This window comes from Nomascus leucogenys, chromosome 1a (genome assembly GCF_006542625.1).
Source record: "Nomascus leucogenys isolate Asia chromosome 1a, Asia_NLE_v1, whole genome shotgun sequence".
In the NCBI taxonomy this organism is placed as follows: Eukaryota; Metazoa; Chordata; class Mammalia; order Primates; family Hylobatidae; genus Nomascus; species Nomascus leucogenys.
Genome location: NC_044381.1, coordinates 100,096,401 through 100,114,156, shown reverse-complemented (window position 1 = coordinate 100,114,156; position 17,756 = coordinate 100,096,401). Strand labels below are relative to the sequence as shown.

The 17,756-nt window shown below is 34.2% G+C and overlaps 1 protein-coding gene across 2 annotated transcripts in view; it reads right to left on the bottom strand.

Annotated features, from left to right (window-relative positions):
• The window catches only part of LRFN5 (leucine rich repeat and fibronectin type III domain containing 5), a 299,317-nt gene that overhangs the window by 88,331 nt on the left and 193,230 nt on the right, over window positions 1–17,756 (bottom strand). The window lies entirely within an intron of this gene.

Here is a 17,756-nt window from a genome sequence, read left to right as displayed (position 1 = left end):
AATCTATTCAATAAATGGTGCTAGAATAATAGGATAGCCACATGCAGAAGAATAAAACTGGATCCATATCTCTCACCATACTTAAAATTTAATTCAAGATAGATTAGATATTTAAATATAAGACCTGAAACTATAAAAATTCTAGAAGAAAACCTAGAAAAAAACAGTGGAATTTGGCCTACGAAAATAATTTATGATTAAGACCTCAAAAGCAAACGCAACAACAACAAAAATAGACAAATGCATCTTAGTTAAACTAAAAATCTTCTGCACAGCAAAAGACATAATCAACAGTATCAGACAACCTACAGAATGGGAGAACATATTTGGAAACTATGCATTCAGCAAAGGACTAACTTCCAGCATCTAAAAGAACGCCAAAGAAATCAGCATGAAAAATTAAAAAAAAAAAACAAATAACCCTACCAAAAAGTGGACATTTTTCAATATCATACAGGTGGCCAGTGAACATATGAAAAAAGGCTCAACATCAGTAGTTGATATGTTTCAGATATGTGTCTCCACCCAAATCTCATGTAGAATTGTAATCCCTAATCTTGGAGGAGGGGCCTGGTGGAAGGTGATTAGATCATGAAGGCTGTCTCTCCTGGTTTAACACCATCGTCCTTGGTGCTCTCGTGACAATAATGAGTTCTCATGAGATCTGGTTGTTTAAAAGTGTGTGGCTTCTCACCTCTCTCTCTCTCTTTCTCCTGCTCTGGCCATGAGATGCCTGCTCTCACTTTGCCTTCTGCCATGAGTAAAATCTCCCTGAGACCTCCCCAGAAGATGACGCCGTGCTTCCTGGACAGCCTGCAGAACTGTGACCAATTAAACCTATTTTCTATAAAAATTATCCAGTCTCAGATATTTCTTTATAGCAATGCGAGAATGGACTAATACACCAGTCATCAGAGAAATGCAAATTAAAACCACAATGAGATAACATCTTTCGTGAATCAGAATGGTTATTAAAAAATCAAAATCAATAGATGTTAATATGAATGTAAAAGGAACACTTATACATTATTGGTTAGACAATTTAGTATAACCTCTAAGGAAAAGAATACAAAGATTTCTCAAACAACTAAAAATTGAACTACCATTTGATCCAACAATCCCACTACTGGATATCTACCCGAGGGAAAATAAATAATCACATAAAAGTGACACCTGCACGGGTATGTTTGTCACAGCACTATTTACTACAGCAAAGTCAAACTAAGCATCTACCAATAGATAATTCGATTAAAATGTGATGCATTTATACTATGGAATGCTATACGGATATACAAAAGAATAAAATCTTCCCTTTTGTAGCAATATGGACAGAACTGGAGGCTGTTATCCTAGGGAAAATAACTCAAAAACACAGCCAAATACCACATATTCTCACTCATAAGTGGGAGCTAAACAATGTGTGCTCATGGACATACAGAGTGGAATAATAGATACTGTACACTTAAAAATATAGGAGGTTTAGGAGGGGCATGAGGGATGAGAAATTATCCACTGAGTACAATGTACACTATTCAGGTGATGGATACACTAAAAGACCAGACTTCACCACTTTGCAATATATCCATGTAACAAAACTGCAGTGTGCCCACAAATCTAATTTTTAAATTATGGTAAAGAGATGAAATAAAGAATTAACACAAAAAGACAAAAATATTTGGAGAGATAACAGTCGCTATTCCAACACATTAGTTACAATTGAAATAAGAGGAGTAGCCACAGCAAACTTGAAAGATCACAAGAATATAGCCAATTAGCCCACATACAACTTAAGAAATATTGGAAATGTGATGGCATATATCACTTGAAGGGAAGGAATGTAAATGGGATGTGTGTGTGTGTGTGTGTGTGTATCATATATATGATATATATATGTAAATGATATATTTAGTTACTAAACATAAATAAAGTTAGGCTAATGGTCTCTATATAAAATAGTGAGATATTTTAGTCCCCTACTAAAAGCCAATATAATTAAGAACTTTGTTCCCTGCTTAAATTGATTCACAAATCAAACATTGAAATCTATATAAAAAGCAAACTGGAAAAACTAGTACCATGAATTACAATAGATAAAATTAAAAGAAGAGTTGAAGATACAGTTAAGTATCTCATCCAGGAAGTAGAATGAAATGGCAATGAATGCTAAACAGGAAGGGAAGAATAAAAAAGGAAAAGGCTAAGACCCAGATAATTAATATGCGTTTAGCATGATTTTTTGAAATAGAAAATAAGTATATAAGTAATAATTTAACATTTCCAGAATTAAAGGAAATAAAATAAAGTATATGTGAATATTCCAAAACACATAGAGGAAAATTAAGTCATGGGAAAGGATTTAGAATCAAAATGTCATTGAATTTCTGGTTTCATGATGGGATGCAGAGAATCACAGCTTGCTAGAGCAAAAACCCAAGCCCGCAAACCTCAGAAGGAACCACTATCTAAATAGGAAAACCTCAGGTATGACTGATAAATTGCTGGAGGCTCAGCATTAAGTTTGAGAGTTAAAAACTCCAAAGGAACCTAGTCATCAGGGGCCCTTACCCTTTTGTATTTTACCTCCTGGAGTTTATCTAGGTTCTCATAGTAAACACTGGAGAAAACTCTCAGTGCTTCCAGCAGGAGAAGGATGAAAATAAACATTTTGAAATGTGTCAGAGCATTCCGCTCTTCTAATAAGGTCTTCTCTCAGAAGAGGGAATTTAGCCAAATCCTGACCTCTAAGTTTCATCAGAGTCTAAGTGACCTGGAGGAAGAGAAATACCCAACTGCGGACCCCTCTAGTCATCCTGTCTCATAGAGTGGCAGAAGTCAACTAAGAAGCATGTGAGAAGCTCACAGTTCAGAGGGACAAGCTCGTAAAAGACAGTTCTCCTCCTAGGATTATAGAATGCGTCTCCACCGCTATCCATTACCACCATGTCACCAACAGTCTATTTATAGCAGTTCTATTTACCTAGCACATCATGTCCAGTTATCAAGTACAAAGTACAAAGCTAACTAAAAAGGAAGAAAAAAAAAATACCTATGAAGAGTTAGAGCAAGCAGCAGAATACGACTCAATTGCCAGGCATGTTGGAATTCTCAGGCTGGGAAATTAAAACAACTATGATTAAGATGCTCAGAGCTCTAATGGACAGGCAACATGCAAGAACAGAGACAATGTAAGCAGAGATATAAAAATTTTAATAAAGAAACAAACATAAATGCTAGAGACTGAAAACATTGTAACAGAAATAAAGAATTACCTTCATGGGCTTACCCATAGACTGGACACAGCGGAGGAAAGAATCTGAGCTTGAGGTTATCTCAAAAAATAAAAAAATAAAAAACTTCCCACATTAAAAAGCTTAGAGAAAAATAATACTTTTAAAAAGAACAAAATAACCCCAAACTGGAAATAATTACAAATGGTATAACATATGTGTCATAGGAATTCTAGAAAAAGAATAAAAGGGAGAAACAAAGATAGTAAATATTTGAAACCACAATGACTGAGATTTTTCTCAAATTATGTTTAGAAACCAAATCACAGATCCAGGAAGCTCAGAAAAAAACAAGCAGTACATATGTCAAAAACATCATACTTAGGCATATCATTTTCAAGCTACAGAAAATTTAAAAAAGAGGCGAAGTTTGGAAAATACCAGAGGATAAAAAACATCTTACCTCTAGAAGAGGAAGGATAAGAAATTACATTTAACTTCTCAGAAAACATGCAAGCAAGAAGAAATTAAAGAGAAATATGTATAGTGTTGACAGAGAAAGAAAAAAAAGACATAGATTACTGTAGCCTATGAAATTATCCTTCAAAAATGAAGCAGAAATGAGGACTCCCTCAGACAAACAAATTTGTTGCCAGTAGACTTTCTATAAAAGAAATGTTAAAAAATAAGTTCTTTAGAGAGAAAGAAAATAATAAAGGCCAGAAACGCACATCTCCACAAAGAAGGAAATAAAACAGAAGATAAAATAAAAATTTTAATTTTTCTTATTCTTAATTGACCTAACAGATAACTTTTAAAAATAATAATAGCAAAAATATGTTCAATAATCTACGCACGTGTGTGTGTGTGTGTGTGTGTGTGTGAAATGAATGATAGCAGTGACATAAGGAACAGGAGAGAAGAGTTAGAATTATTTTGTCATTACAAAAAACTCACAAAGGAGAGAAAATACAGGGAAGGGAGGGGAGGAAGAATAGGACCATGGGGGAGAAGGAGGAAGGGAAGAGAGAAGGGGGTAAAAAATAAAAATATAAAACTCACACTACTGGTGAAGTGGGTACAGTGTTCTGTGAAACACTACAACATCTTGGATTACTTGTAAAAGTATATCGCAAACTCTAGAGAAAACTCTAAAAAATGAAAATAAAAGAGTTTAACTAATAAGGGCAACAAATAGAAAACACTAAAAAATATGATAGATACTAATCCAACTATAACAATACTCACATTGGACATCAATGGTCTACATGTAACCATTAGAAAACAGAAATTAACAAAGTGGATCAAGAAACAAGATCCAATTACATGTTGTCTACGAGACATCCACTTCATTTTATTTATGTATTTATATTTATTTTTATTTATGAGACAAGGTCTCTCTCTGTCACCCAGGCTGGAGTGCAGTGGCACTCAGTGGCACTCAGGCTGGAGTGCAGCTTTGATCTCTTGCATTCAAACGATCTTCCCACCTCAGCCTCCAGAGTAGCTGGGGCCACAAGCATGCACTACCACACCTTGCTAAGTATTTTCATTTTTAGTAGAGACGAGGTCTTGCTATGTTGCCCAAACCAGTCTCAAATTCCTTATTTCAAGCGATCTTCCTGCCTCAGCCTCCCAAAGGACTGGGATTATAGATGTGAGCCACTGCATCTAGACAAGAAACCCACTTTAAATACAAAACCAGGTGAAGATTAAAAGTAAATGGGTGGAGACTCATACATCATGTTACTACTAATCTAAAGAAAGCAAGAATAGCTATATTGATTTCAAAGAGTAAACTTCAGACCAAGGATATTAATTACCTATGAAGAGGAGCATTACACAATAATAAAGGGTAAATTCTCCATGAAAAATATAACAATCATTAACATGCATGTGCCTGAAAACACAGCATCTGTTTTGCAGAAGCAAAAACTGATAGGATGGCAAGGAGAAATATATTAATTCATTATTATAGTTGGAGACTTCAACACCTGTTTATCAGAAATAAACAGACCCAGAAGGCAGAAAATCAGTAAGGACCTAGTTGAACTCAACAACACCATTAATCAACTGGATATAATGGACATCTGTAGACTACTTTGTTATTACTGGAATAGACTTTTTTTTTAGTTCTTCAAGCGCCATCCATGCTTTTTTCCATGGATGTTTTTCCATGCTGTTCTTCTAATCTGAAATGCTCTTCCATCCTCTCTTAACCAGCAATACTCTTTCGCTTTCTTCATAGCAAAGCTTAAATGTTATTCCATCTCAGAAGTGTTTCACAGTAAGTGTCCCAACCGTTAGATTCACCACCCACCACCCAACACTATAGATGCTGTCCAATTTGTCCATTTCTCTAACATATACTCAACAATGAAAAACACATGTTTTGATGTTGACTGAATATGGCATTTCTGTAGGTTAGTTGTGACAAAATACAAAGTGGGGGGAGCAGTAATTAGAAGCACAAATTGTGAAGACAGGCCCAACAAGACAAAGATTCTCTTAACCTAGCGAGGCCAGGCCAGGACTAATACTCAAGAAATAAGGCCAACAGTTTATTAATAAAATAAATTGATTATTCTTTCTATAGAATATGAGTTTAAAACATAAATTCAAATTCTCCATGTCAAGAAATTAAGGAGAAAACTGGGTACTACCAATCTTTGTAAATAGGGTACACAGGAATGAAAGCACCTGCCGTACTTCTGCCCAACTTAGAGGACCACAGCTTACCATTCTCTATGTTGGATCATACAACATGGTTAAGGTTAAGAATTAGATATAGCAGTTAAGAGGCAAGAAGTATTTGCACAATGACTAAGAACTCAGGTTTTTTTTTCATTTGTGAAATGGCATAAAAATAATAAAACTTCCATCCTACGGTTGTCATGAATACCAAAACAATATATAAGAGTTTACTGAATAGTGCTTTATTTGCTTCCCTCAAATTCACCTAAGGCAGAAGGATTTCCAAGATACAAGGAGGAGCCCATTATTAAATAGTCTATGGTCTGTCCATTTAGAAGGAGTAAGATGAATATCAGACTAGGCAAGACTCTAAAGTTTGAGCTCTGAGTGAGCACAGTAAAGACTGAAGATATTAAATTCATGTATTCCAAGTCTATACTGCCATGTTATATTTAATGTGTGTTGTTGATATTTAGGACTAAAGCTAACGTTTCTAATGACCTGGGGATTGAAAGAAAGACTGGGGTCTTTCCTCTTGGATTATTTGGCAGAATAAATTACAGGCTACATTAAAAACTCCTCAAACCTTGGAAAACATAGCACTTATTTTACTCCTTTATAGAACGAAAAAGAACACTTATTCAAATGTCAACTTCAGGTTGTTGAAATGCCCTCTTTGTTACATTCCCCTCTCTGCTAAAATGCCATTGCTACTGCAAATTCCAGATCACAAACTATTAGATTCTCATGGTTGTTACATTATGAAGAAACTTAAGCAAAAACTAACACAGGAACAGAAAACCAAACACTACTTGTTCTCACTCATAAGTGGGAGTTGAACAACGAGAACATACGGGCACAGGGAGGGGAACATCACACACCAGGGCCACAGGTGGTTGGGGGAAAGGGGAAGGATAGCATTAGGAGAAATACCTAATATAGATAACGGGTTGATGGGTGTAGCATATCACCATGGCACATGTATACCTATGTGACAAATCTGTACATTCTGCACATGCATCCCAGAACTTAAACTGTAATAAAAAGGAAAATCAAAGGGATGAAATTGTTAATGTAATTGTTCTCTGTAGTTAGTTGAAAACAGATTTGAGCGGACTATTAAAAAATGTAGTTTAGCATTCAGAGTCATCTTCAAATTATCACTGCATATCAGTATTAGGAATACAGCCATTTCAAAGGGTGGGAAACAAATTTCCTATCTATTTCTCATCACTTTCAACCTATATTTTCTATGCAGTTAGCATCTTTTACTTATTTTCCTCAGTTGAAAGCTATCTGTGTGTGTCTTTTCTCTAGTCTGGAATGTGATGACTTCTTCAAATCACCATCCCATTCCTGGATCCAGCAGAATCTAAGTTTCTTCATGAAACTTTCCATCATTACTTACACTGCCTTGTTCTCTCCTGAAATAATTTTGCCTTCTGAAATATTGCTCAGAAGGCAATCATTTAAAACACTGTTTCATTACGTCAATTTTATTTAACAAATTTTATTGTATTAAAATCATTTTCTTCAATCAAAGAAAAATACAAAATTTTAATTACAATCTCTGTTAAACAGGTCTTTTTCAATTTTGACTCAATAATTTATATATATATATATATATATTTATTTCTACTTCTGACATGTGGCTGAAGTTATAAAAATAAAACTGCAAGTTTTCTTTGTGCCTTTGTATATATAATTGAGAATAATCTTTGTCCATCGTTGTCCCAGTATACTAAGAAGGTACTAAGAAATTAGTACCCCCAGAAGGTACAAAGAAATTAAAAATGAATGTCTTAAAATAAAGGAGCTCTGTTCTGATTAGTTTATCACAATTCCCAGGAAATAAGGGAGCTAAAATTATGATATTATGAAGATGCTCGTCTTTTAAAAAACTCAGAAATTCCTAGTTAAAAATCATTTTAATATATAATAAATCCAAATTCTGTAAAAAATGAAGACCTGTTTTGATCATTTTGTTTTAAAACAATCCATGTATTATTTATCTGATATCATTTTGGAATATATACAAGTACATATGGATTTGTGTATGGTAAGAACTCGGTTTAATCTCTATTAAATGAAAAGCTAGGAAAAAGCTAGGAATGGAGTCAGAAGACCAAATTTCTGAAGGTTTGGCCACACAATACTTGAGCAATATTGATTCTGAGTACTGATTTAATCATCTGAGAAACAGGAAAAATTTGGCTCCTAAGATTGTTAAAATATTCCATTCTGTAAAACAGGCAAACATGAAGCTCAGTCAGTATGTGGTACATAGTAGAGTTTCTTTCCTAGACTATTTGAGTCCCCATTGATTTATTCCCTCGTTGCTGACTTCCTTGAGTGCATCTAGGTTGCCCAACAACATTTACCATTTAAGTAGGTTCTGTCAATATCTTTATACAGGGTCCCCTTTGGGCCTTTGTTATGCCTCTAAAAGCATTATAAGCTATTTAGGGAAAGAACTATGTTCTTGACTCCGCTGAACTTTCATACCATTTAATTAAACCTATTGTTCAATTAGTATTTATTGATTGCCAGTAAAAAAGACCTTTTATAGTGAAGTGTAGCCGCTTTTATACCAGAATAATAAGGTCATAATAAGAAAGGATTAGAAAACTTGCTCTAAACATTGGCTTTCTAAATCCAATACCATTCAGGAAATAGGCATAAGCAAAGAATTCATGACTAAAATACCAAAAGCAATTGCAACAGAAGCCAAAATTGACAAATGGGATCTAATTAAACGGAAGAGCTTCTGCACAGCAAAAGAAACTATCATCAGAGTGAACATGCAATCTACAGAATGGGAGAAAAATCTTGCAATCTGTCCATCTGACAAAGGGCTAACATGCAGAATCTCAAGGAACTTAGACAAATTTACAAGAAAAAAACAAACAGCCCCATCAAAAAGTGGGCAAAGGATATGAACAGACACTTTTCAGAAGAAGACATTTATGTGGCCAGCAAACATATGAAAAAAAGCTCATCATCACTGGTCATTAGAGAAATGCAAATCAAAACCACAATTAGATTGCCAGTTAGGAAAGCAATCATTAAAAAGTCAGGAAGCAACAGGTGCTGGAGAGGATGTGGAGAAATAGGAACGCTTTTACACTGTTGGTGGGAGTGTAAATAAGTTCAACCATTGTGGAAGACAGTGTGGTGATTCCTCAAGGATATAGAACTAGAAATACCATTTGACTCAGCAATCCCATTACTGGGTATATAGCCTAAGGTTTAGAAATCATTCTACTGTAAAGACACATGCACACGTATGTTTATTGTGGCACTATTCACAATAGCAAGGACTTGGAACCAACCCAAATGTCCATCAATGATAGAATGGATAAGAAAATGTGGCACATATACACCATGGAATACAACACAGCCATAAAAAAGAATGAGTTCATGTCCTTTGCAGGGACATGGATGAAGCTGGAAACCACTGCTCTCAGCAAACTAACACAGGAACAGAAAACCAAACACTACTTGTTCTCACTCATAAGCGGGAGTTGAACAACGAGAACATACGGGCACAGGGAGGGGAACATCACACACCAGGGCCACAGGTGGTTGGGGGAAAGGGGAAGGATAGCATTAGGAGAAATACCTAATATAGATAACGGGTTGATGGGTGTAGCATATCACCATGGCACATGTATACCTATGTGACAAATCTGTACATTCTACACATGCATCCCAGAACTTAAACTGTAATAAAAAGGAAAATCAAAGGGATGAAATTGTTAATGTAATTGTTCTCTGTAGTTAGTTGAAAACAGATTTGAGCGGACTATTAAAAAATGTAGTTTAGCATTCAGAGTCATCTTCAAATTATCACTGCATATCAGTATTAGGAATACAGCCATTTCAAAGGGTGGGAAACAAATTTCCTATCTATTTCTCATCACTTTCAACCTATATTTTCTATGCAGTTAGCATCTTTTACTTATTTTCCTCAGTTGAAAGGTATCTGTGTGTGTCTTTTCTCTAGTCTGGAATGTGATGACTTCTTCAAATCACCATCCCATTCCTGGATCCAGCAGAAGCTAAGTTTCTTCATGAAACTTTCCATCATTACTTACACTGCCTTGTTCTCTCCTGAAATAATTTTGCCTTCTGAAATATTGCTCAGAAGGCAATCATTTAAAACACTGTTTCATTACGTCAATTTTATTTAACAAATTTTATTGTATTAAAATCATTTTCTTCAATCAAAGAAAAATACAAAATTTTAATTACAATCTCTGTTAAACAGGTCTTTTTCAATTTTGACTCAATAATTTATATATATATATATTTATTTCTACTTCTGACATGTGGCTGAAGTTATAAAAATAAAACTGCAAGTTTTCTTTGTGCCTTTGTATATATAATTGAGAATAATCTTTGTCCATCGTTGTCCCAGTATACTAAGAAGGTACTAAGAAATTAGTACCCCCAGAAGGTACAAAGAAATTAAAAATGAATGTCTTAAAATAAAGGAGCTCTGTTCTGATTAGTTTATCACAATTCCCAGGAAATAAGGGAGCTAAAATTATGATATTATGAAGATGCTAGTCTTTTAAAAAACTCAGAAATTCCTAGTTAAAAATCATTTTAATATATAATAAATCCAAATTCTGTAAAAAATGAAGACCTGTTTTGATCATTTTGTTTTAAAACAATCCATGTATTATTTATCTGATATCATTTTGGAATATACACAAGTACATATGGATTTGTGTATGGTAAGAACTCAGTTTAATCTCTATTAAATGAAAAATTGGTTCAGAGTATTTAATTAGTTTATAATAAGGTTACCTTCTGTGTAATGTCCTAGATAGTAGATATTCCATATTCACCAGAATAACTTTTTGTGCTTTGTGTTGACTTTTTAAAAGATGCTATGCTATAAAGAATTACTTTGAATTATCTTATACTCCATATTTATTTCCGTAATTATTTTAAACAGATTTATGGAAATATAAATCAATAACCATACAATGTACCCTTTTAAAGTATATAATTCAAAGGGTTATAGTGTGTTAATGTAGTTGTACAATAACCACCACAATCGATTGTTGAACATTTTCATCACCCCAAAAATGAAACCCCTAGTCCATTAGCACTCACTCCCTACTTCTCCCAAGCCTTCCCACCAGACCCACCAGGTCCTAAGTAAGCACTAGTTCTTCTTTCTCTGCAGATTTTTCTATTCTGGACACTTCATACAAATGGAATCTTACAATATGGAGTATCTCTGACTGGCTCCTTTCACTTAATGTGATGAGGATTCACGGACTTCTAGCACGTATCATTACTTCATTCCTTTTTATTAATAAACAATAGTTCATTGTGTGTATATACCATGCTTATTTATGGATTTATCAGTTGATAGTTACCTGGGTTGTTTCCATTTTTTGGCTACTATGAATTATGCTTCTATAAACCATTGTGTACAAGTATTTAGGTGGATATATATTTTCACCTGTCTTGAGTATGTATACCCAAGGCAAGGATTGCCAGGTCATATCTAGCCATATATTTAAGAGTTTGGGAAACTACCAACTGTTATCCAAAGTAGCTGCAATATTTTACACTCCCATCAGCAATATATGAGAATCCTAATTTCTCCACATGCTCATTAACACTTGTTATTGTCTGTCTTTTTTATTGTAGTCATCTTAGTGGATGTGAAATACTTTTTATTGTAGTTATAATTTGCATGTCTCTAATGGCTAATAATTTTGAATATCATTTCATATGCTTATTGACTATTTTATACCTTCATTGGAGAAATGTCTGTTTAGATTATTTGCAACTTTTAAAATTGAGTAATTTATCTTTTTATTATTAAGCCCTTACTGTCCATATTATGCTCATCCTCAGGAAAAACACCAATAAAATCCTTAAGAAATAATGCTGTATTTTAATTTAATAGATGGCTTTATTGCCCTTTATTCAGATATCATTTTTGTTTTCATAAAAAATAACCACAACCGTTAAGTCTTACCATCAACATGTAGTTTCTGCTTTTCCTCATGCTTGCCTGAAGGCTTTTCTATTAGCTGCATACTAGAAAGAGTGTTTTCAACTAAGAAGGACGGTACAGAAAAGACAGCATTAAGGTTGGCAGGTTGTTTGGGTCTGTTATTGACATCTTAATTTTGTTTTTATTTTCTGATGAGAATGGGATGAAATATTCTTACTTTCTTCATAATACAACTTAACAATAAATATAACGCCTTTGGAAAGTAAAATACAACCTTTAAAATAGTATTTCATTTTCACTCTACCTCAGAATTTAGGAAAATAATTTAACCTGTATCTTTCTTTTTAATGGCCATGTAAATATTGCATAAGTCAATGAAAAACTATTCTCCTATTTTATCTGGATCTGATAGAAAAATGAGACAATCAGCAATACCTTGGTTGTCATATTGAGGGTAATTCTGATTTTACTATGGATGCTAAGCCCACAATTACTACCAAGTCTTTTAGAACAGACATGCAACTAATCCCTACAAAGCTCTGACCAAAAAACTGGCACATCTTCTGTGTCTTAACAAGCATCCAGCCTCACAAGTAGCTGTGGTCTTCCTGGTACGCCAGGAGGCTTAACAAAATTTGGGGATCTGTAGCTCTTCAGGCCAAAACTGGTGGAGATAAACTTCTTAGGTTTGGTTTTCTAAATTCTCTAGAGTAACAAAAGTCACTGAAGTAAACTACAATAAAATGTCTGTTAATCCGTGTATTGGTCTACAATTACGTCATGAAGTTCAATCAACTCGGTGAATTCACAGCTTTAAAAACACTAATTAAAATGTTAATTTTTATTATTAAAGAGAAATTTGATAATATTTGAAAGCTGACTTTTACATTAGTATAGATTTGAAGCGACTTATTCTGCTATCCACACTTTCTGGTCGTGGTTTTGATAAACTTGGCTTCCCTTAGATCCTAAATAAACAGATTGTCAGTAATTGTCTGACATACTTACCTTTCATTCCTCTTATATTCATTACCTCTTATCTGAAAAGGACTCAAATCAGGAGTGTACAATATTTTTAGATAGCATTTTTACACTAAATAAAAACATAAATGTGTGTATGTGTATCTCCTATAAATCTGTATGCTATCATTTTGTTGATTAATATTTAAATATCTTTCTTTTGTTTGCCATAATTTAAAAAACAATAAATATTAAATATCAAAATACATAAATATGATATAAAATACATAAAATATATATTTAAAATATTAGACAAAGGTAAATATAAAACATAATGCTACTATCCAGAGATAATATTGTTAATAATTAATAAATATGCTTAACATCCTTACTTGGCTTATATATTTTAATTAAAATTTTGAAGAGTTTTATAAAATTAGACTTTTTCAGTTCACATCCCATCTCTGTCACTTGGAAAAATGTAATGATTGTGTTGTTATACCTGTATCATTTTTTGCCACCCTCTCAATATTTCAGTGTTGCATTAAGAATTAAAAAAATAAAAGAGTTTAGTAAGGTGCCTATCTACTATTTTAGATATAATACAAATAATCAACCATGTTATTTTAAACTGCTTTTTAAAACTTAACTTTTTATAGTCACTTTTCATGAAAACACACTTAGACTCATTTTTATTCCATTTTATATTCACTTCATGACTATTTCATAATTTGTTTAATCACTTTCCTACTAATGGACATTACCTAGTTGAATTAGCCATTTAAAACACTGCTTTCTAAAACAGAATAATTGTGTTTCATTAGAGTAAAAAATCCAGATAACTGTAGCCATATGGCACTTTGTACTATAAAGGAAGAACTATCTGAGGTTAGGAAATGTCCTCCTGCTTCGCATAACTGCAGTTCAACAGCAGTCATATTTCTGCTAAAGCTGACGGTAGTTACAGTGCCAGACGAATAGAGGACTTTGTGTTTTAGAATGAATAACTGATCAAGTAAAGTGCCTAGAAACCTATACTATGGGACAATATTATAATCAAATGCACAGTGCAGGGTCGTGATTAGGAGCTGGAGTGGATTTCTTCCTGGCCTAATAAGCAATCAGTTGACACTCAAAGCCTGAAAGTTATCCTACCTTTAGCTTATCCTAATAGTGAATTCTATTAATGACACACATCTAATTCATTATTGAAACATTAGAAGGAGTTTTACTTATTTTGATTTATCTTGTTTTAGTGTTTTATATCTGCTTTATTCAGGATTAATAGGTCTGGCCACAATTGGGTACACTATTTCTGAAACTAATCTCATAGGTCCCTCCCTCCCTCCCTCCCTCCCTCCCTCCCTCCCTTCCTTCCTCCCTTCCTTCCTTCCTTCCTTCCCTCATCCCTCCCTTCCTTCCTTCCTTCCTCCCTCCCTTCCTTCCTTCCTCCCTCCCTTCCTTCCTTGTCTGGCCACAATTGGGTATACTATTTCCAGAACTAATCTCATAGGTCCTTCCTCCCCCCTTCCCTCCCTCGATTCCTTCCTTCCTTCCTTCCTTCCTTCCTTCCTTCCTTCCTTCCTTCCTTCCTTCCTTCCTTCCTCCTTCCTTCTTCCTTCCTTCCTTCCCTTCCTTCCTTCCCTCTACTTCCTCTTATTCCTCCCTCCCTCCACTTTCTTTCTGCTTCTTAACATATAACATATAATTATACAGGTTAAAGACACAGGCATTGTCTTAATAACCTACACTGCAAATATGTAGACAAGCTAATCCTGGGGGTTATATTGTCTACCTATTTGCCTGTAGGAAATTAAGGTATCAAACTTTAAACAGCACATTTTAAATCACCAAATAGCTCATCTTGGTCTTACTTTGACTGAGGGTCAGGACTAGACTACAAGGAGTCCTGGAGATAAACATCGTGAAAATTATTCACTTTGATGGCGTCAGCCTCAAAATTATTTTTTACATTTCCAATATCTAACTTCCCAAAGTTATCCAGTATAGGAGGCCAATTATTAAAAATAAAAGGGGTGGGGGGGTAATTTCTATCTTCACTCAAATCCATGTTTCAAGGAAAATTCTTATTAACCTACTGCTACCTATACTTTCTTTTCATCACATGCTGTTCCTATTAGTATGCATTAATTTAAAAATACACCAAAAATATTCTCATTGTCCCTCCCAGCATACAGGTTGGTCTGTGCTTTCTAACTTTCAAACTTTCACACATAGTGCTCAGGATCTTCTTGCAAAGAGAATTCAGATCTCATTTACTCAGATTTCAGTGCCTAAATCATGGTATAGATTCAGTAGATGTGTATGAAATAGCTTTTCATCAGATGGTTTCCATATTCTTCAAATGGATAAGATAATTCTAGAACTATGGTTTACTTTATTAAAAATGTAGTACGCATAAATATAGATGCTGTCATTCTGATAACATATCATCTGCAGTTGTAGTTTTGGCTAACAGGTTTTAACAAAGTGATTTCTATTCTTTAATGTGTCCCCTATTCAATGGATACAAAACGATCATATTATGTTGAGCTAAAAAAAAACTTTTACTTTTAAACTAATTGGCAATTCTAACCAGTTCATATTTCTTCAATAGGTACAAAATCAAGTCTGTAGACATCCTTTAACTTCTGGATTCGAACAAAAAATACCAACAAATTATTCTGGATGTTTGCATTACACATCCTTATTACAGAATGTATCTTATTTCTTTACTTCTTATATTAATTTTTTGACTCGTTAGATGGTATGAATTCCTTCAACAGCCATGCAAGTTAGTCTTTTCTGGAAGGTGCTAGGTAAGTAGTAAAAAGCAGTAGTGTAGTTACTCCTCTAGAGCAGCACAAAGGCTTTCAGACTTAGGCCATTTAATTTAGTAGTTTAGGGGTAGGGCTTCAGAAAGGCTCTAGATTCCCAGGCTGCTGCAATTTTGACTGTTAAAGGTTTAGTCTCCATATAAAAGGAGCTGTCCAGGCCAGCAGCAAGCTGATGAGACCTCTTCATCAGTGAGATCAGTGTGCGTCTTCAGGTCTGTCTGTGTACAGTAAATAGGTAGGTGTACTTCCTGTTTGTGTGTGGAGGGTATCTGCTTAGCTGAATTATCCCCAGAATTCAGTTTATTTGAAATGAATCCCCAGTCCTAATCCACAGCCAAACTTCAGTCATACCGTGTTCCAATTTCGTCATCCACCAACCTCTGGGCTCACTTTCCCAGCATAAAGGATGTGGCTTTGGCCCTGGTTTATTATTTAAAGGTACTCAGAATACTTAGTATTATCACACGTAATCACAGCAAAGCTTTTAGTTCCTGAAGATCTATCTTAAGTGCTCTCACTTCTAGGAATATCATTCTGCTTACTCTAGCAAACAAAACTTCCTTTTCTCTAATGGTAAAGTACAATAAAATAGCAATTGACTATCCATCTAGGACATTTTTCACTTTATGTTTTTTAGCCCTTTTCCCTAACAAAGCAATAAAGCCTTTGGCTGGACAGATAGCTCATATGTCTGTATTCCTTGAATGCTGAGCACAATGAAGTCAGTCAATTTCTGAGGATCCTAAGTAACCTAGAATGATCTAGATATGTGCCTATCTAATTTAGCAAGGTTAATGTTAAATGTTATCTTACAGTTTAATTGAAGTATCATTAGGCTTATTTATTTCTCAGACTCTTGAAAGTCTAATCCTGACCCTCAGTCAAAGTAAGGCCAAGATGAGCTAGTGAGAGGAATAAAAATATTTTACACCAAAATATATTTCTTTGACATATTTCGAGATGGCTACCAGGGGCTAGCAAACAGAACTGGCACTGCAAGTTTGTCTTTTCTGAGGGAAATTTGCATCTGCAGATCTGTAGGTCTGTCTGTAAGACCAGTGGGCAGAGTCCACTGAAAACTTATGCCTGAGTCTGTGTGACTAAGAGTCCTCATACATACCCTGATAATGCACAATCTGATGAAAAAGGTATGCTGTGCAACAACCAAAAAGAAAACCACTCCGAGGAGCTGCACCAGGAAGTCACTCAGCTCCTACATTTGTCTTCACTTTCATCCTCCTGTTCCAACGTATCCTCTACTTCAACAAAACTTAGGTAAGTATGCCCTGAGGAGTTTTGAGAGAAATTCCAATTTTCCAAATCTGCATAATTGATATACTTGTTCTTCTATATTTTATTTTATAATATGTAAAAATAAAAATCTAATATTCCTGATATATTTCACTTTCATAATAACCAATCTGGCCAATATTTTTTCTGATAAAAACGTTCAGACATTTGCCGACATCCAAACCTTTGCTTCAAAAGCAAAGAAGGCACATAACTTTGCTGTAATCAAATTTTTATTAAAATTGAAAATACAGATGCTATTTATTACTTTTCTTCTGTAGCTAATTTTAGTAATGTTATCCTCCATCTGCTTTTTGATTCACATTGATCTTTCATCCTCATTGTTTCTGCAGTAAAACCATTACCATCACTAATGGCCTGAAGATATTTACAAGTAATAGCTAATATAATGATAATTTCTAGAATTAATGAGCTGACATTTCAAAAAAAAGGAAATGCATGTTTCTATTCTGAAGGTTTATTGGTATCAGAGGTAATATCAGTTTCCATTCAGAACATTATAAGGCAATTAAAAAGTAGAAAAGAAAATAAGAGAATAAATCAATTATTTATTCATTTAACAAATATGTTTTTGAAACTGCCTTTGCAAAAATTATAACTGAGAAAATTGTGACAGTGAAAGAGATCTGATCTAACCAACCTCCATCTTGCCTTTAACCTCTAAAATTCCCTTAGTCTTTCCAGGGCTTGGGTCAAGCTAATTTTAGGATAAATTAAGTTTATACTTTAAATGATAATAGT